The sequence below is a fragment of the Micromys minutus genome (genome assembly GCF_963924665.1).
Source record: "Micromys minutus genome assembly, chromosome: 8".
In the NCBI taxonomy this organism is placed as follows: domain Eukaryota; kingdom Metazoa; phylum Chordata; class Mammalia; order Rodentia; family Muridae; genus Micromys; species Micromys minutus.
The window spans coordinates 59651724-59672788 of record NC_137977.1 but is presented as its reverse complement, the minus strand read 5'-3'; the positions used below and the strand labels follow the sequence as shown (position 1 = coordinate 59672788).

Genomic DNA, 21065 nt, shown 5'->3' with positions numbered 1-21065 from the left:
GTAGCTTATTGATAGTTTGATAAGAAGACTATTTAGATAGCAACAAACTGTCTGGGATTACAAAATCTAATCTATTCAGACTAAAAGTAAATATTTATTCAGCTGAAATATACAAGTCTATCTGTGAGGAAGAAACATTTGTTTCTCAATGAAAGATATAAATTGTTATCTCGATCATGCACATTTTTATTTATGAAGTTTAAATTCTGTGTCCATTTTTAATCTGGAGGTGATTAGCTGTTACTTCCAGGGGAAGGAATTCTGGAAAAGCATTTAAATCAGAGCACAGAGTTGAAAGACGCATCTTCTCAATTACTTACCTATAAACAACAAATGTCAACTTACAGAAAGGGTGGCCTACAGTAAACCAGGCTCCTCCAGTTCCCCTCTACAGCTGGGATAAACACTATGACAAAAAGCAACTTGGGGAGAAAAGGGTTTATCTGGTCTACATGTTCCAATCCCAGCCCATCACTGAGTCAGGGCAGAAACTCAAGCAGGAGCAGAGACAAGAGCCAAGGAGGAAATGGCTAACTGGCTTACTCTCCAAGGCTTGCTCAGAGCTGCCTCACCAGCCACAGCACCATCTCTATAGGGCTGGGTTCTCTGATGTCAATCATTAATTAAGAAAACGCTCCAGACACCTGTCTACAGGAAATCTGATGGTGGCAATCCTTCAACTAAGACTCCCCTTTCCCAGATGACTCTACTTTATGTGAAGTTGATAAAAAAAAAAAAACTCAGACAAGTACATTGGCTTTGAGACGTTTGGGACTGGAGCCTGAAGACATGGGCTAGCAGTTAAGAGCATTTGTTGCTCTTGCTAAAAAATCTAGATTCAGTTCCCAGAACCCATAGAGTGGTTCTCAATTCTGTAACTCCAGTTCCAAGGGATCTGAACTCTTCTTCTGACATGGACACCAGGCACTTAAGTGGTGCACATAAGTACACACAGGCAAAACACTCATGCACAAAATAAAATGAGAGAGAGAGAGTGATAAGCAGATAGAGAGACAAACAGATATTCAGGGTGAGCTGACAAAGGAATGTGAGGTTTAACCATGTACAATTAATTAACACTGTGTTTGTGTGTGTGTGTGTGTGTGCTTGTATAGCAAGTGCATATTTAAAGTTGGACACTAATGATTTTAAACTAAAATTAAAGCTAAAACCAAATTAAAGCTTTGGCCTTTGCACAGTTTAGGCTGGACCAGGCTCTTGTGCAAACCAGCACACACTCCAACAGCATGCAGCTGTGCCCTCAGCACAATGGATCACTTCCCCTACTAAGGACTTCAATTTTCTCATATCTTTGTGCCTTATTAATGACATTTGAGGACAATCTCACGTGCAGATTTGCCCTGTCTCCACCTCACGGATCATTCCCGTGATCACCTCCTTCTTACTCACTTCCCTCTTTGCCGCCCCCCCCCCCCCGCCTTTCTTGTCAAACAGTGAGATGTACTAAACTGCTTGTATTCTGGGGGGCAGGGCACCTACCGAACCTTCCTGCTTTGGCTCTCAATATTTGAATCACAGCCCTTTTCTCCATTTCAAACGGCTCCGCACTCTTCTACCCGATGTCTGACCTCAGGTCTTCCCACATCCTGCCCTATTCCCTGCTCTTTTCTCCTAAATGAATCCTTTGTGCTTCCCACCCACCCGTGCCTGTATTTTCTTTCACAGTGCCCCACGCTTGGGATAAACTTACTAGTCCTCCAGTGCCCATTTTCCAATCGCTGTTCAAAAGTCACACTACACTAGTCAGAAGCCTCCTTGAGAGCACCCGTCTCTGCACACGTCCTAGTAACAAACCGAACCTTTCACACAAACCCTTTAAGGCTCAAGTCTGAAGTACTTTAACTCACAGCTGTGTGTCTCACTCTGTTCTCTCATGTCAGAATGAATGTTGGGCCCTGAAAACCTGACAGAGAACAAGCTTTCAGCTCCACCTTTATCCGTCAGACAAATGCACAATGCAGAGGGATCTTGTAAAAGTCAGAAATCCAAGCACTGCCCAAGAGGGCACAGAGACAAAGCCACACTTGTGGTCATTTGATTGTCAAAGGACAGATCACACTCACTGGTGGCACTCAGGAGGGAGTCACTGGGAGTTGGTGAAGTAGAGCCCTGGTGTCAGTCTGCTCAACTCTGACAACCACCTCTGTGCCTCTTGGCTCACACTGGCAGTCCGGACAGCGATGCCCATCGAGGACAGCTGAGAGGGGATGACCTCAGAAAGGCAGCTCCTTTCATCAAGGACCACAGTCTGGGACAACGAACTACAGCCCCAGCATTTCCACTAGGAAGTTATTTATTTTTATTTTGTGGTGACAGAGGGTCTTGCTGTGTAGCATGAGTCTAGAGCTCACTACCTAGGCCAGTTTGGCCTCAACATTGTAGCAATTTTTCTGCCTTGTCTTCCTGACAAGGAAACAACAGGGAAACTTCAGAAAGATATTTTTTTTGATAATACATCTAAAACAATGAAAAGTAAACTTTCTTCAAATATTTGAAAAAGAAAAAAACAAAACAATAAAAAACAACCAAATAACCAACCCTCCCCCCCAAAAACCCCCCACAAAAACAAAAACAAACAAAAATAAAAAAAGCCAAACCAAAACAAAACAAACAAACAAACAAAAAAAACCAAAAAACCAAGATCAGTAGGCTGGGATGAAATTATACTTCTGAGAAATAATTGTACTTGTGTAAACATAGGGCAGCAGAAGAAAGTTCCTAACTGGACAACCTCAGACCATGTCATCTGATAACCAGCTACGAGAGACTGCATGACGACTACACGCAATGCTACTGCGCATGTGTGTGGGGAAGGTAAGTTTTCAATCTTTGGTTCTGGGGACTACCATACTTCTATGTATTCCAAATGAATACAGCCATTTGGCTGCAATGACTTCCTGATCACTTTTCATTCTTGAAGGCAAATCACGCTACTCGAGTAGGCACAGGTTCTGATACTTGGAAAGCAATAATTTTTGTATGTCAACAGATTTCCTTTCAGGGATACAAATACACTAACTCGAGACAGTGCTAAGCAATGACGGTGAGAGCCCGTCTTGTTCTTTGGGACAGCACACTCACTGCCACAGAGCAAGGCGACCATCATTTTAACTGGAGAAGGAATTGAAAATGAAAGCCGCACCGAGTGGTTCTCACATAAAGTGACATGTAGAAAGGGCAGGATGTACAAGTCCCCATCCAGGACTGAGTCCTGTCTGGGCCACTCAGTCTTGTCTCCTTTGGCCCAACAAAGTAAGATAGTGGTATAGAAGGCACGTGTTGTCTGGAGGAAGGGTGGCATACAGACAGAAATGGGGGTGAGCCTCTACAATCTGTCTGCTCAAAAGAAGAATGGGTACAAGCTTGGTATGGTGGCACACACCATAATGCCACTAGGCAGGCAGATCTTCATGAGTTCAAGAGCACCTTAGTCTACCCTGTGAATTCCTGGCCAACTGGAGTATAGAGTAAGAACTTGCTTTTAATTTTTAGAATTATGAGTACAGATGCCTGTTTTTCTGTCTGTGTTTTGACTCTGTGCAAACTTCTAGATAACATATAGAATACCAGAGAAGTTTTAGTACCAGACTGTTCTCATAATCTTGCTCTAAAGTACATTAAAAACCAAGTAACCTGTACTTTCTATGAAACAGTGAGCTAAGTCTAGAAATACCTGACTAGCTTGTGGGCAGGCAGAGCAGCAGGAGACCAAGACTGGACAAGGCAGAGGGCACAGGCCAGTGGGAGTTCCTGCTGGAAACTGATACGAGGCCTTTGGCTTAGATGCAGTTTCAGTGGGGCAGTTGAGAGAGCACAGGCTCTTCATGGGTACAGACCTGGTGCACATCAGCTTGCTCTTCTCAGTCTTACGTTCAAAGGGAAGGGGTAGCTGAAGCTCTGTGTATGAAGTAAGATCTCTCTAAGCAATCACAACAACAGGAAATACTGTAGATTCTTGCAACAGCCACACAAGTATCACACAAAATTTAGTAGCCGGGATAGCTCTTACATTTGCTGCTTGGTGCCAGGCACAGAAATTGGAAGTGACTCTTCAGAAAGACTTAAAGCTAAGGAAGATGGGAATTCTTCTCTTCCAGACAGTCATAACACACTGCTTCTACAGCCTGTAGATTCAGTAATACAGTGTTAAGATGCAGAAACACAAACAGAAAGCACCACAGAACAGACAAAGGCCCCTTGCATTATAGCGATGAGCATTTAATGCACAGAGATGATTTCTAAGTAGATGACTTGTGAATCATATGGAAAAACTCCAGAAACTTTGGTACAGCTAGCTAAACTACAGTAAGTAAGTCCTCCCCTGACCTACTTAAAAAAAAAAAAAAAACATTGTATGTAAAAATATTTTTTTCTACAGCTTTTTATTAATATTTTAGGTTAATTTACTAATCTTTCTCTCACTATGTAACATTTTGCAGAAATGACAGTAAGCACCACTGTAGCTCTGCCCTCTACAAGTGGTCTGATAAGCTCAAGACTGAAGGACACTACATGAAGCCAAATGGGACCACACAGGGAAAGCACACATTCCCAGTGCTCTGAGCAGTGAGTGCTAGGATGCAGACCATGCCTTGAGTGCCAAGGTGGGGGAAGAGTGAGGGCTCGAATTTCCTTTGGTTTTTAGTACACACTCCTTGAAAACACAGGTACATTAGAAGGTAAATGGTCAGCAGTAAGAGCATCAATGTAAGCAACCACCTTCAAGACTATGCAGTTGCAGAAAGGACTTTCAGGGATCATTAAAGACACCACCGAATCCCCAGGAAAGCTGGTGACTCAGTCTCTAAACAGGGGAATGACAAGGAAACCATACCAGTCAGTCACCATCCCAAATTCTGTTCAGTTGCTGACTGCTGGTCTTTCCTCCTATAGGAGGCAAAAGCAGGACTTATCCTTTGGGCTACCTTGGAAGTCTATATAAATGCTTATTTTATAAAATCTGGTTAAGGCATCTGGGAGGGCCTAGGATGTGGTTCAATGGTAGAGCAATTCCTAACATGTGTGGAGCTCTGGTTTCAATCCCAGCACACTGGCGGGGGGGGGGTGTTAAGGGGGGTGGGGGTGGGATGAGGAACGGTAGGCTCAATCCCAAACAAAAAGCCAGTGCTGGAAGGGAGAGCAACTATGGGGTGGGAAGCAGGAAGTAAAAGGTTGGGGAGACAGAGAACTTGCGTATCTTACAACCAATCACTCTACTTCGAGAACCAAAATAATTCAAGCCTCTACCTTGGCACCCCCAGGCCAAGTCTCTGGTCCAGTGTAAGGAGCCAAAGCTGAGGAAAGCAAGACAGGAGGCCTCTGTGGCTCTAGATGCTACACAGAGGTTTAAAGAACAAAATCGTGTTTCCCCGTCTTACACGTCTAACCCCAGATGTTAAAGTCCCAGCTTTGGAACATACCTCAGACTGAAACCGTAAGTGGGCACACAACAGGTTCAAATTGAGATAAAATATAGCTTAAAATGAATCATAAGTCAGGGTTAGAAAATGGCTTTAGGGCCTGCTGAAGTGAAAACAAGAGGAGTTACTTAACTGACCCACACTCCTGTGAAAAGTGTAGGAGCCAGGATGATGCAGGACAAAGCCAGGAAAGCTTTCAGAGCCGGTACGGTCCAACTCCACAAGGGACTTTTCCACTTGTGGCAATTACTTTTACCACTCTGTGTATCTGTGCCTTACCTGTAAAACGCAAGTATAAGATATCATCTCATAGTGTTATGTTGAAGACTGAAGCAATAATTATTAATTAAAATCGCATTTGTTAGAGAGATCAGGAAATATGAGCTATGACCAATGAGGACACTGTACATGGATACACTGTATCATGTGCAGCCTTTAAAAATCTACACAGTACAGCTAAGGTTCATTTAAAATTAATTTTTAATGAACTATCTCTTATAAACAGCTCTTCTGTGACAAGCAAACGCACTCCAGTTTAAGACCAAACTAAGAGAGTCACCTCTTCACCTTGCTGGAATAGGAGACCTGTCACTAGTGTCTGTGTCTGGACCCTGCTACCCAAATCCCTAAGGATGAGCTTCCAGGCTCTTCCCACACTCCAGCAGCTGGCAGTCCAGGGGCTGGCGAGTAATCAAGACTTGGCTGTCTCTGCTCTGGAGGACCTGCCCAACGTGTTCATCCCCCCCACGGTTCAAAGAGACGCAGAAAAATTGTGAAGCACATGGTAGCAACTTGGTCCTACCTGCACCTCTATATTGGCCCCCTGATGGACAACTTCCATGTTGATACCTTCAAGGCTGTGTTAGATGGAGTGGATTGGCTGAGTGGTCAGAAGGTTTGGACTAGGAAGTGTAGATTCAAAGAGTTCAATTTGGTGGATGTCAAACATGACTTCCTGGAAATATGGACTCCAACATGGGATCTTCTCCGAGTTCCACGGCCCCAGTCAGAGGAGGAAGATTCCACAACTATGCTCAGTCAACCACTAAGTGTTCATGCTGACTATGGCTTCCTGTTGGGCATTCTCAACAGATACCACAAGCACTTCATGCAGAGGGTCAGGCAGAGATTACATACAATGTGCTTCAGTTTTTATGAGTTGGTACCAAAAAAGAAATGAATGTTGAGACAGGACAAGCTGTTGGATCCCTTGAGAAACCATGGCATCTGTAGTTAAATTCAGGCAGTTATAATTCACCTGTCATCTGTGCCCTTAACTCTAGGTATCTCTCTAGCCTCAAAATAATCATCATTTGACCGGGCTGGTTTAGAACTCATTATGTAGACCTCAGCTTCTATTACTTTGGGAGTACTGAAGTAAATAAGTTCATATAAAAAAACCAAAAACCAAACCAAAACAAACAAAACAAACAAACAAACAAACAAAAAACCCAAAAGAACAAAAAACAAAAACCCAGGCTAAGAGCACGCATGGAAACATGCTTACACATCATTCTCTAATTCCTATTTCAGCCCAAACAGGAAACAGTGAAAACACTTAAATCACTTGGCTTTATTTTCTGAGACAAGGTTTCACCAAGTAGTCCTAGCTGGCTGGGACTAGGCTGGCCTTGAACTCATAGAGATCCACCTACCTCTGCTTCCAGAGTGCTGGGATTAAAGGCATGCAGCACCACACCCAGCTCAAAATCCTGAAACTGAAAGCTGTCTGCTCTGTCTGCTGAGAATTCATGGAGTCCACGGGTGGTGAGACTGACAGTCAGGAAAATGGAATATGATCAGCACAGGGACTCCAGGGAGGCTGCAATTCTAATGCCAGCTTTCTGGTCTCTGCCCAGCCATCCTAACTGCCTGGATTCTCTTTGCTTCCTCATTTTTTGTGGCCTAGAAATCAGTAATCTTGTCACTGTAACTCCGAGAGCTGGGATTAGACTGAATGTGACTTCCTCCTGGGCCGTGTGATGACAGTCACCAAGAGCTGGTCGGTGAAGCTTTGACGGCTGGTCTACATCACTGTCTATAGGAGCTTGGGAAGTGGAATAAATGTGAAGGGCTGGCATCGTGACATGCCAAGACATGGCAAGTGGGTGGAATTACTTTTCTTCCATATATGGAAAGGCCTGTATGTTTAACTCTGTGAGACATTCAGTAACCAAGAATATTTCTCTAATAAGCAGTTGTGCAAGTCTGCGTGTCTGAATGTGCACATGACATTCCCTGCGAATGGCAGCTGCAGGGGAAGAACATCCAATGTGGGGAGTTTTGTGTGTACTCCAATCATCTGTATGTACAGTCTAAATCACATGAGAAAGTACTAGGGAACTCTGGCCACACGCGTAGAACATTTCAGCGGTGGCTATGGTGTTTCCTCCTTGCCCAAGGAGACACCACCTGAGAAGCAGCTGGTGAAAAAAGATGGATTACTGCTTTTAAAAGCAAATGTAAATTTCATACCCTTCCCCCTTTAACTCTGTTCCCTTGGGTCAGAATGCTCAGGATATTCATTCTTCCCACGGCATAAAGATGTATATCATTAATAGGTACCCTTTGTAATATTTTAACAATTAATTTAAACCCAAAAATTTTCCCCTTGGATGATCAACTGCATACAGTAAAGATGGTTTTTGTTTTTGTCTTTTTAAGATAACCAAGATCGGCCATTTTAACAACTATATTTAGCCAAGTTGTAATTCTGGAGTTCATAAAATCTACCCATTTCCTGTAAGGAAGATACTTTTCTAAACATTTCTGATTGGGCAATATAAGCTTTATCTTTCTATTAGGTAATTCTGACTTGAATCAAATGATCTGGAGAGGTGGCTCAGCGGGTAAGAGCAACTGCTGGGCAAGCATGAGGAGCTGAGTTTGAATCTCCAGCATCACATGTGAAAATACAAGTAAAAAGAGACTTGGGTAAGGCTGCACACTGGAGGCAGAAAAAGGCAGCACCAGGATCTCCCTGGCCAGCCAGCCTAGCCAAAACATGAGCTTCTGGTTCAGAGAGAGACCCAGTCTAAAGGAGATAGAAAGCAACAGAAGGCACCAGTCTTCCTGAGGTCTCTGCACGTATATGCATGAGTGTAGACACGTATACACAAATTAATAAATAAACAAAGGTTGTGTAACACATACATTGGTATATTTTATTCCTTACTATACTGGTAACTGTCAACCTGACACAAACTGAGTTATCTGAGAGGAAAGAGCCTCCATTGAGAAAATGCCTCCATAAGATCAGGCTCTACACAAAGTCTATTAGGCATTTTCTTAATTAGTGATTGATGGGGAAGGGCAGACTGAGCAAGCCATGGAGAGCAAGCCAGTCAGCAGCACTCCTCCATGGCCTCTGCATCAGCTCTTGCCTCCAGGATGCTGCCCTGTTTGAGTTCCTGTCCTGACTTCCTTTGATGATGAACAGTGATGTGGAAGTGTAAGCCGAATAAACCCTTTTCTTCCTAAGTTACTTTGGTCCCAGTGTTTTGTGGGAGCAGAGAAACTATCAAGGCACCTTTATAACTGAAATTACATCTTGCCATCCTCCATAATCATTTGCCCCCATAGATTCATTTACACCACAGCAAAAGGTCCTCTTGATGGGGCAAGGTATAGAGCTTGCTAGGGTGACCCTGTTTGGAAATTATTTCTTATTGCTATGTTTAATTTAATGAGACAAAGTTGATTTAAGATAATTCTCCTTCTCTCTGTGTTCTTTTGCTTCCTGGAGTCACAGAGCACATGTTTTTTAGAAAAAGTCATTCAAAGTGTGTTGACATCACCTCCATGGCCATGGCTTACCAGATACTTAATAAGGAGAAAATTTGTAAAATCCTGTACTGGAAAAAATTCTGCAACTTACATAACTTACACATTCCAGAAAAACTTAAGACCTTTCTTCACTCAGCTTTTCCTCAGCTTTTAAAATCAAGCTTGTTCTCTCTCTCTGCGCACGCATGTTCTTTGAGGGTGTGTGTGTGTGTGTGTGTGTGTAAGAGAGAGAGGGGGGGAGATATTCCCCCATTACCCTGACCAGCACCCTAAGGATGTCACAGTGATGTAATAGAACAGCTACCTTTTCATAACGAGACAAGATAACCTTTGAGGAAATGGTGATTAGAAAACTAAACAAGTCTTTCAGGAACCTAATATAGTTGATTCTCAACAAGCACAGAACGTTGAGTAGCCAACTATCACAGCTGGTGCTTGGAATCAGTAACTGAAAACATACACGGGTCTGAGTAAGCAAACCAGTAGTATAGCACTTGCCTAAAATACGCAAGACCCAAATCAGCTCCATCACCTAAGGGGTGTGCAAAACACAGACACACACACACACACACCCTCAAAAACCAGGCTATTGAGACTGAGGCCCAGCTTAGTTGGTGGAGCACTTGCTAACAGTGGAGCAGCCTGGATTCAGTGTCCACCCTGCATGAAGCAGGCCCAGCACTCAGAAGATGACAGAAGAAGACTCAAGTTCAAGCTCATCCTTGGTTACACAGTGATGTTCCATGAGGTCAGCCTGGCCTACCCCGGACACTGTTTCAACCAGCACAACGCAGCCGTCTACTGGAAGCAGGGGTGAGGGGAGGAGAGCAGAGAACACCTTAAGAGAGATCTTAAGCAATTCTAACATTTACAATAAAATGCCTTGAAAAGAAATGGCAAAAAGTGTGGGAGCCAAGAGAAGAGGGCGGGACTGATCTAGCTCTGGCCCAGTGTCTCAGGATCTGTACCCTGTCTTCAGGACACCAGTCAGTCTTGAGTAGAAGAAAGCAAACTCGAGCAGAATACATCCTATGTTAGATGATTCCTAACAATTAACAGCTTAATTGTATTTTCTTTCCGATGTTTCTAATCTGGATTGACTTGTCCGGTATTGATCTATGTTACACAGAGTACCAGCGGTAAATTCTTTGGACTGAGCACAATATCTCAGAGCGCAGAAGAAGCCTGATGACAAGATCAAGTACTGAGGATGTAATTCAAAAGGAAACCATAATGGTTTAAGTGGGATGATACATTTCATTTCATACCACAAAAGTGGCACAGAAATCAATAAGGCTTACGGCCACAACAGAATTATTAAGACAGTATCAGATGCATGAAAAATTATTGCTATGGATTCAAATATTTATACATTACAGGTTTTGTGAATGGTATACTATGACAAGATTGGTCTAGCAATTTTTAAAAGCTCATTTGAGGAAACTCATTTTCAAAACTGTCTTAGATTCTGGATGAAGTTGCAGACTTTTGAAAGAAAAAAAAGGCACCAGATGCGAGTTTTTTTTTTTTTAAACCACAGCATAAAAAGACACCAAAAGACAAACCAAACAAACTAACCATTTTAAACCTGACAGTGTTTCATACCTTAAATAACTCGGTACTTACTTGGATACAATACAGAGTCATCCCTGGGCAGGGTATAAAGGAGGTTGAGGCAGAAGGATTGAAGCTACACAGTGAGTTAGAGGAGAGACCTGTCTCAAGAAAAACAACAAAAATCCTGAGCAATCCCATACGCAAATCTGCTCTGACAAAAGACTGTTCCCTACCCCAGAAAGCATCATATGCTGTCTTGTAAGGTGTCTGAAACTTGAGTTCTCCAGACTGTTCTAACAGACCTTTGCCATCAATTCTTGCTTTAAACCTTGTGTCTGAGAGCATCTCAGAAGTTAGTTAGTGGTTTCCATTCAAGAAACAGTACGAAGCAGAGGAATTTTTAACCAAAATTCCGTCTCTTCTTTCTGTCTTGGGAAGGAAGCTCTGTTGCTGCTCAGTCTTGGACTACAAGCATAGATGGCCAGGGAAGAGCCTGCCACTGTCCTCTGCAGTAGGCAGCAGTGTTGGGAGGGGGGTCGGAGCCGCCCAACAGTTTCTTTTAACCTTCAGCGCATGGCCACTCTGGTTGTTCATGCAGGTTGGCTACTTGTGACTAACTTCTGCTCAGAAGAATGTGATCACCTTAAAAGCAGCAATTTACATCTGATGCCATTTCCTTCCATCTCCTGCTGTGTGGTGTGCATGCTTTACAGTGAGCTATCCGAGACTCTAGATAAGGTTGTGATTCTGGGTGTATGGGGGACAGGCAGGAAGACTCTGTGTTTATGGGACTTTGCTGCTACATCTGCTCAGGCTTTTACAAGATAGATAAACTGCTAATATCTTGTTTAATCTACTGTTGGAGGCGGGGGCTCTGTTTTCTGGCCGTCTTAGTCAGAGTTTCTATTCCTGCACAAAACATCATGACCAGGAAGCAAGTTGGGGAGGAAAGGGTTTATTCAGCTTATACTTCCACATTGCTGCTCATCACCAAAGGAAGTCAGGACTGGAACTCAAGCAGGTCAGAAAGCAGGAGCTGATGATGCACAGGCCATGGTAGGATGCTGTTCAGCCTACTTTCTTATAGAACCCAGGTCCACCAGCCCAAGGATAGCACCAATCACAATGGGCTGGATCCTCCCCCCTTAATCACTAGTTGAGAAAATGCCTTACAGCTGGATCTCATGAAGGCATTTTCTCGACTGAGGCTCCTTTCTCTGTGATTAACTCCAGCTTGTGTCAAGTTGACACAAAACTAGCCAGTATACTAGCTATACACAAAATTTTAAAATTACGTCAGCTCCACTTTAAAAAAAAACAAAACTACATTTAGAGGTAATTTTTTCCTGCCTTATGACATCCATGTTTCCTGATAGATTCTAGAAGAGTTCTATGACTCCCAGAAGGTCATGACCACTGCTCATGGTCAAGTACTAACTACCCAAAGACAGAATTCAATGCCACCTTGTTTAACATGCTGAATGGGAACCCCATTAACATTTCTGTTTTTTTTCTCAGCACCCTAGAATCAAGCACCATAAAACTTAACAGTAACTCAAAATAAATTGTCCTTACAACAAAGTATCTCAGCACACAACATCCTTGATTGCTCATTGTCTCCACTCAACTGAAACAGTATTAAACAATTATATTCTAAAGCCAGCTTAAAAGAAAGGAAAATGGGCCTTTTCTTCACACATCTTATAAAATGTGTCAGTCCATCAGAAAACTTAAGTAGAACTTAACTTTGTGTAGTTACTGGTAATGAATTCAAATTCTTTGGTTACTAAAAATTCTAATCTGGTTTCATCAGAAGTGAAATCTAAGGCGGGAGCTTGAAAAGTGACCCAAAGGCTCCCAGTTGGGAGTGGAGGAGTTTCCAGATGTAGAGGACAAAGCCTGATGAGCTGTGTCCTCCCCATGAAAAGGCGCTGTCATCTCACATTAAGTAGGAACATTTGTATAACACAAGGCCCCACAATTACAATTAGAGAAATATACTTATCGAGAGAAATGTTTTCATGGAAAGGGTCTGAGAACTGTATATAAACCGAATCATTCTAATTTTCAAAAACTGAACTGTGATGAGAAATTTTAAGTATATAAATGAAGCAAAGTGGAAGAGCACAAGTGAGGTGCTGAACTTGGATGCCACGTCCTGTGAGTGCCACCAAAGAGAGACTGCCAGGGAGGTAAGAAGGCTCGACATCCCTCCAGTACCCACAGTGTGTGAGCAGAGGAAGGCTGAGTCCACTCGTGATTTCAGAATCCTAACGGCGCCGATAAGAAGAGGGGTCCACACATTTGCTGTCCTCTCAAGCACAGAGCTAGGACTGACCGGAATCACTGGTAGGCAGGCTTGGCATCTTTCTATACCCAGCAGCAGAGCCCTCCCTCCTCTCTGAGCAGCCCAAATGCTCCCGTTGAGTTCTGCAGAACTCTGACATTGGGAAGAAATATCAGTGACATGCCTGTGCTCCATCAGTCCTCACAGCAGTGTTTCCTTCAGACTGAGTTAACCTCCTCCTGAGCGCACGCTCTTAAGCTCTCTAGGAAAACCTATACAGGAAGCACTCTGCATAACCCAGAGCCACTTGGTTCTGCAAGTGTCTGTAACTGCTCTATTCAGACTTTGGATCCATCTGTCCTTTTGTATAGTGTCATTCTGTTGAATGAACATCTTTACCGCTGGGGCTAAGCTACACTTGAGTGTATGTCATTGCAGATATAGAATGCCAGTCACTTGCAAATTGGCATGGCAAGACAGGACCATCTCTCACACATCCTCAAGTCTACCCTAAACGGAGCAGTCTCCTCTGCACTATTCTACACGGCAGGGCTGGGGCTGAGGCTGAGAGGTGTGGAGAGAAGGGAGGCCTGAACTCCACATCCCTAGCCGTCACACTGGCAGGGCCTGACAGGCCCCGAGGCCTAGGGTAGTACATCTGGTAAACAGTCCAGGAATGAGACAAGAAGGTGGAAACTCTTGGAGAACAGTCAAAACATGTTTCAAAACACTAGAAAGCATCCGGCCCCACAGTATTTCCTCAAAAACAGGCCTGGCAGGCAGTTTATTACATGATAAGCCTGCATCAGCCTGGGGAGGTTTTGGAGTGGAAATCAAAATGCCCTTTAGAGGCTGAATATCTTAAACATGAAGAACGGAGAGGTCAGCAAGGTGAAGGAAGTTGAAGACAGACGCAGAATTGCATTCCAAATAGAAGTGGAGACAGTTAGCTGCCAGAGCTCAGGCCGAGGAACCAGCTCTGCTCTGTGGCAACACTCTTTCTACCACTTGCTCTCTTTGCTCTTGCCTCTCGTCCTCCCCACAGCTCCTCCTCGGGCATTCTCCCCTTCCCTTTCTTTTGTCTGTCTTCACAGTTGACCCGGTATTCTTTCTCTGCTCCAGCAGGCAGGACTTACATGTAATCCAATGTCAAGTACAGTTTCACAAATGGCAGAGGGTAGGACACTGCTGCCAACGGTATGAGTGAGGGTTAGCGATCTGAGGTGCTATGAACTGTAGGACGAATAATGATAATAATAAATAATGAATAAGATCAGATATTCACTTCAGGGGGCTTTCAGGGTGATAGGACGGATTTAGCACATGCAAAGAAAAATAAGATACAGTATGATGGTTATTTTAAAGCTCAGCTTGGCTAAGAAGTGATGCTGTTGAAACACTAGATGTTGCTATAAAGGTATTTGCAGATATGCTGGACATGTAAGAGCTGCTGACTTCAAGAAAGTAGTTTGTCTATAATGTGAACAAGGTTTATCCAACCAATCATTATGCCTCCCAAGAAAGAAGGAGTTCTGCTTCCAGACTACAAGATTTGGAACACAGGACTGCAAGATAAATACCTACCTGAATTGCCAGCCTGTTAATCTGCCTTACTAATATCCTGGCTGCTACACTCAAAGCCATCAATTAAGAGCCATCTCTTTCTTACTGCTGTCTCCCCCATCTCTTCAGTTTTGTGGAGCGCTATCAAATGATGTACTTACTAGTAAGTAGGAGCAAGGTCAATTATCTCACAACTTGGGGTTCAATGATCAGCAGCAACTTTCCTCAATCAGACAAGCTCTGTCCCCAAACCTCCTGAGTATCACTTACCAAGCTTTTAGTTTAGTGAATTCTTTCTGTTCTGGAGATTGGGTCTCACAGTGTAGCTAGCTGTCTGGTCCTGAACTTCTAATTTTATGACCACAGCCTCCTGAGCACCGCAATTCTCCTGGCGTGTTTGGTAATTTTCATGTACTAGGAACTAAAGAGCTCATTTTATTTTGCTTTCACTCCCCCACCGAAGTCTCTATAGCATACTATCACCATAGGTCTGAAGGCCTTTACTGCAAACATCGGCCAACGAGAGCCACATGGCTGTCCTTTCCTAATAAAGTGCTTTCACTCAGACCTCATGTACAGTTCAAAGTTTCTGATGTTCCTTCATCTGCAAAGGTCAGCTGCGATTCAGATGTTTTCCATTTTGTGTTTAAGGTTGTCATGGAGTTTTTCCTTCTCCTTTAAAACACTTGGCAGTGAAGACACTGCCTTAAATCATCTTCTCCAGCTACAGTCTAGAGGCACAAGTCATTTCTGACTTACAGGAAATGTGTAAAATGCAAGCAGCCATGTAGTACTGCCCTCCCTTTTGGTGCACAGTCATCAGCAGCTGCGGCTCCTCACCAACATGGGAGATGCTCCACCTGTCTCCTTAGACTTCCACCATCACTGTTTAATTTGCACCTGCCTAAAACTCTGCAGTAAAAGAGCAATGACCATAAAGTCTAAACAAATCATTTCCACCATCCTAGAGAGTCAAGGCTGCTCAACTGAGTACACCTGTAAGAGGGTGGAGCCAGGTGGGCTCTCAGGTGTGCTGTACACCAGGAAAAGGACACCTTTACCTGTCTGAGCACCTGCAGCACACAGTTCAGACACATCAGACAGAGCACTGCAACAAATGCAAGTCAAAGAAAAGCTATGGAGGAGAGCGGAATTCAGAGTGGACACAAGCATCTGTACTGGTGAAAAGCTGCCCCTTCTCCTAGGAACGTAATCTTCCCAAGAAGACATTTATAAGAAAACAAATGCAAGCCACTACAGGACTGATTACTTGGTAGTATCTTAAATATAACATTTCACCTTTATCAATTCACATGTGTCCCATCAAAGCATGCAATTACCGGGGGCACACAACATGCAGCATGCAATAAATGGACAGCAGAGGTTAATAACCTGGAAGCACAGGATCTGAGAATGTGAGAGCAAGTTAGAGACAAGAGCTCCTCTCCATTGTCACTGGGGGCCGAGAAGCAACGCTGACGTGCGGAACAGGGAGAGCGGGGGGAATACAATCTGTCCAACAAATAAACATATCTCCGCAAGTGGCGGCAGGCATAACTGAAAGACAAAGGCAAAGGGAGAGAAACAGAAGAAAGACGTTTTTCTTTGTAAAAAACAAGTCATCCTTTCTCTCCTCAAAGCTTTCTGTGTATCTTCACTACGAGGTTCTGTCCTTAGAAAGCATGAACAAGAAACAAATGACTAGAGTAAAAACGGGCAAAGATCTGGACGAACACCTCACCAAAGATACGTGGGATGGCTACTGAGCATCCAGACGGCACTCTCTACACTGTACGTGTAACAGAGGCTCAAGTTCAAACCAGGGAGCACCACACTGAGTAACTGCTATCCAGCCAATGACATGGCACGTGGGTGAGGACAGAGGGCAGCAGGGACTCTGACTCTGCTCGAAGAACTCCACAATGGTGCAGCTGATTCAGAAGGCAGAGGGCAGTCTCTTACAACACTACCCAGCGTGTGCCTTGCCGTGTCCCCAGAGTCTCAACATATTACAGTGGCATTAGTGAGTCACATAAAATCGACCTTGGTAGAGTAAGGAAACAGGAGACAGTTCCTCTTCACAGAGACACAGTGCAGTTCTGAGACTGACAACATAACAACATGAAAGACAAAGGGGACAAGGGACTAGAACTCAGAACTCTCAGAACACCAGGTCTAATGTTGGCCACAGGCTGGCTCACAACACTGGGTATTTGGTCTCTATAATTCCTGGCTCCATAAACAACATAGGCCGTTCCCACCCCCCAACAAAACCCTCTAAAACCCTCTAAAACCTTCCAAAACAAAACAAAGAGTGAAAAAAAAAATCCTTTAAAGTTCTACAGTCTTTTGAGGTAATATAATAAAAACAAAAGAAGAATTAAAAACTACTGCTGTCAGAACAATTTCACCGGTGGCACACTGTAGGCCACTAAAACAAAAGAGGTTTAGGGGCCGGAGAGATGCTCAGTGGCTAAGAGTACTGATTGCTCTTCCAGAGGCTCAGTTCAGTTCCCAGTGCGCTCATGAGAGCTCACAACTGTCTGTTTCTCCAGTTCCAAGGGATCTGACTCCCTCTTCTGGACTCTGCAGGCACTGCATTCACATGATAAACTGACAATGCAAACAAAATGATGAATTAACACACCCAAGTCTCTGAGAACCGTCTTAAAGAACTATACCCAAAGTATATAAAGTTACCAAGTGGTAACAGGTTTCTTTAAACTATGTCGAACCCCAAATAAAACTAATAAACTGGAAGGTTTGAAAACAACAAATTTACATACATGAGCAAACCACTCATATATTAACAACTGACCCACCATCAACTAGGCAGCCAAATACTGTGTATGAAGTATTATGTGCCAGCCTTCCACATGTGTGCAGCTGTGCTGTGTGCCAGCCTTCCACATGTGTGCAGCTGTGCTGTGTGCCAGCCTTTCACACGTGTACCTGAGCTGTGTGCCAGCCTTCTACATGTGTGCAGCTGTGCTGTATGCCAGCCTTCCACATGTGTGCAGCTGTGCTGTATGCCAGTCTTCTACATGTGTGCAGCTGTGCTGTGTGCCAGCCTTTCACACGTGTACCTGAGCTGTGTGCCAGCCTTTCACACATGTACCTGAGCTGGCTATGAAGAAAGGGTGGGTGTGGAGTAAAATATAGAGCCCTGCTGCTACCCTGTCAGAGGAAAGGACATGTGAGGTAACAAGAAAACCCCATGAGTCATACGATGCTAATACATCCAAAATAGGACAATCTAGACGTTACCAAAAGTAGCATAGGATCTTATTAAGAAAGAACCCTAAGGCTCAAGCATTAAAGAATAAAAACTCAAGAAAAAACAAACATTTGCTTATGAACTATAACTTGCTATCATTTTAAGGAAGCAATGGCAGCCGACATTACCACCAAGATCAGGACAAGCAAACACCATGTGTCTCTGCAGAGAGCACAGAAGAGCCACCTCTCCTCCTGAGGGTCACACAATCCAAAGGGTTCAGAGCCTTTAATTTTGAGAGCCATAAGAGACAGACACCAAGGGGGTGCTCTGATTAAAGAACCAAAAGAGGACTGGTGACTGTAGCACATGACTCTGGAGCTGCATCCCATACTGTGGAGGCAAGGAGAACTTTTTTAAATTTAGAATTATGTATTTATTTATATACACTATATGAATATGAATGCATGTTGTATGAGTGTTTTGCCTGCATGTATGTATGTGGACCCATGTGTGTGCCTGGGGATGCTGCAAGTCAGACAAGGGCATTAGGTCCCCTGAACTAGTTACAGATGGTTGTGTGCTACTAGTGGGTGCTGGGACTCAAACCCAGGTCTTCTATAAGAAGAGCAAATGCTCTGAACCACTGAGTCATCTCTCTAGCTCCTCTCAAGAACAACAACAACAAAAAGCCCCATGGTTTTTGGGGTTTTGTTGTTTTGAGAAAGAATCAGTAGGCAAATGAAAATATTAAACACTTATGCATACATACAGAACAATATATATATTTGAAATTAGTGTTAAATTTCTTTTTTGCCTGCCTGCCTTCCTTCCTTCCTTCTGTTTTTTGAGACAGAGTCTCTCCACACAGTCCTGGCTATCCCAGATCTAACTGTGTAGATCAGACTTCAGGCTTCCCTAAACTCACAGAGATCTGCCTGTCTCTGCCTCCTGGGTGCTGGGATTGGTGTGGGCCACCATGTCTGGCAGTGTTAAATTTCTTATTTTGAGAATGTTGTTATTTTTAAGAAACATATGCAGCTTGCAAAGGCTCACACAGGTTCAATCCAGACAAAATCCCTGCATGGAAAACAGGAAATGGGTACAAAGACCCACCCCTCCCCAAGCAGCGGTTTGCAAAGGGCACCTGCAGGGAAAGGGGAGGTTTCTCAAATGCTTATCACTGAGTCTACCAAGCTCATTGCAGGGCAGGCCCCAGGCCCGGGAGCAGCCAGCCAATACAGAACAGATCCCATGTTCTGTGGGTGAGCTTTATGTTTCATCAAGCATTTCAAAATGAGAGATACACACAATAATAATAATAAAAAAAAACAGTGGTTAAATTTTAATGTGTGTAAAATCTGAGGAAATGTGAATAGAAATTATTTAGAATAATAGTAGAAATGTACAATTTTTGCAATGTTTTATGAATCCAATTTCAAGATAAAATGTTTAAAAAATGAAATAAACCCTAAGACATGAAATGAATGTATTAAAAAAAAAAAAGTCAGAACTAGTATCTCTCACATCCTGAGCACCAGGAGTTCCAGATTACAGAGTTTACATTTAGAGCCATGACATGTCAGGGTTGGAAACCAGAAAAGTACAGCGTGGGAAATAAGCAAATGTGGTCTGGAGTCAGCCCATAAAAACTCAGCCTCTGCTGCTCATGAAACCCTCTCATAACAAGAAGTCTCCTCCTGCCTTCTTACACGGACATGGCCCGGATTATGCAATGCACAGTTCTGACATGTTACTTGATATCTCGCATTTCTAAAATGTTCTGTCCTAGAACAACATTCAAGTCTGCAAACCATGCCAAAAAAACAGGCAAAGAAAGGGTTGAAGAGAGTTCCACAGAGAAGCCTCCTAGTGATGTATTTTACTGTACGCTGACAGTAAAATTGCAATGTTTTCAGAGTGACTTTTATTCAGTTATTTTCTTACTTACTCGCATGTTTAAAGAACACTACAAAAAAATGATGTTACCAAGGCAGGATCAACTCAGAACACTTAGGGCATTTTGTTTCCTCCCCCACCCTCAGTTTCCTCCCTTTCTTCTTCCATTCCTGTATTCTCTCTCCCCCTTCCTCTGAGAAGGCTTAACACATCCACTAACACATATAAAATATTTTGAAAAAGACATTATGAGAAAAAAAAATTATGTGCCAATATTCTTGATGAACAGCTGCAAAAATCCCCAATAAAACACCAACAGTGAAATTTAACAGTATCCTAATGTGATAATCATCACGATAAAACCTCTAGAATGCAAGGATAGCTTGACTCATGCAAATCAATAGACATGCTACATTCCTTCAAAGAATGGAAGGACAAATGCATACAGTTTAGTTGTCTTATTACATGTGGAGGGAATGGAGTGTCCACCAACACAATAAAGGGACCCCTCTGCTAACAATACACTCAGAGGAAAACCCAAGTCTAGCACAAGGAAAGACGCCCAATCTCAGCCTTTCTACTCAGCAGAGTATTAGAAGTCCTTGCCAAAGCAACTAGGGAGGAGATGAAATAAATAATAGGTACACTCCTATTCTATGACAGTTTCTAAATACAACATCTAAGTGTGTCTTGGCTTCTCTTCATGTACTATCCTAACACCATTTACTACCACCACAACAACAACACATCGCATGGAAGACTGTTTCCAGACATAAAACATACATGAGCCTGAGACATCCTACTAATGTAAAAACAAAGGAAAAAACTACCACAGGAGACTGGGGCTCTGCCAAACCGCCACAAGAGACAACACAGTTGTCTTTCAGCAGTTAAAGATGAATATGAAAATATGAATAATCACTCAAGTAATTGAAATATATATACTACACATAAAAATCTTAGGATTCATAATAAGATGAAATGAACATGGGAAATCTGAAATGAAAATATACTGGTTTATAGAGGTAAGAAAGGAATCAGTATGTTCCTGAAAATTAAATGTTGAATATTAAAAGAAGAAATTAAGCACCAATCTTAGCTATCCAACTAAGCAGTGCCGTTGGGGAATTCTACCTTAGAAATTTGGTGCTCAATATTATAACTGAAGAACTCACTTGACAGCCAGAAATAACTAGTTCAAAGGTCACTAAGTAGGTGAGGAGTTACATGAAAGAATAAAGGTAAAATCTAAAATGAAGCGTTACACTATCATCATGTATACACTGATAAATCTCACCACATCCAGTGTAATCAA

The 21065-nt window shown here is 43.0% G+C and overlaps 1 protein-coding gene and 1 pseudogene across 3 annotated transcripts in view; one reads left to right on the top strand and one right to left on the bottom strand.

The window, feature by feature from the left end:
- Positions 1–21065, bottom strand: part of DYM (dymeclin) — a 246867-nt gene that overhangs the window by 104909 nt on the left and 120893 nt on the right. The gene's annotated exons all lie outside the window — the stretch shown is intronic.
- On the top strand, positions 6074–6678 carry LOC308423714 (oogenesin-2-like; annotated as a pseudogene). The gene has a single exon. The product of its transcript is annotated as an oogenesin-2-like (transcript).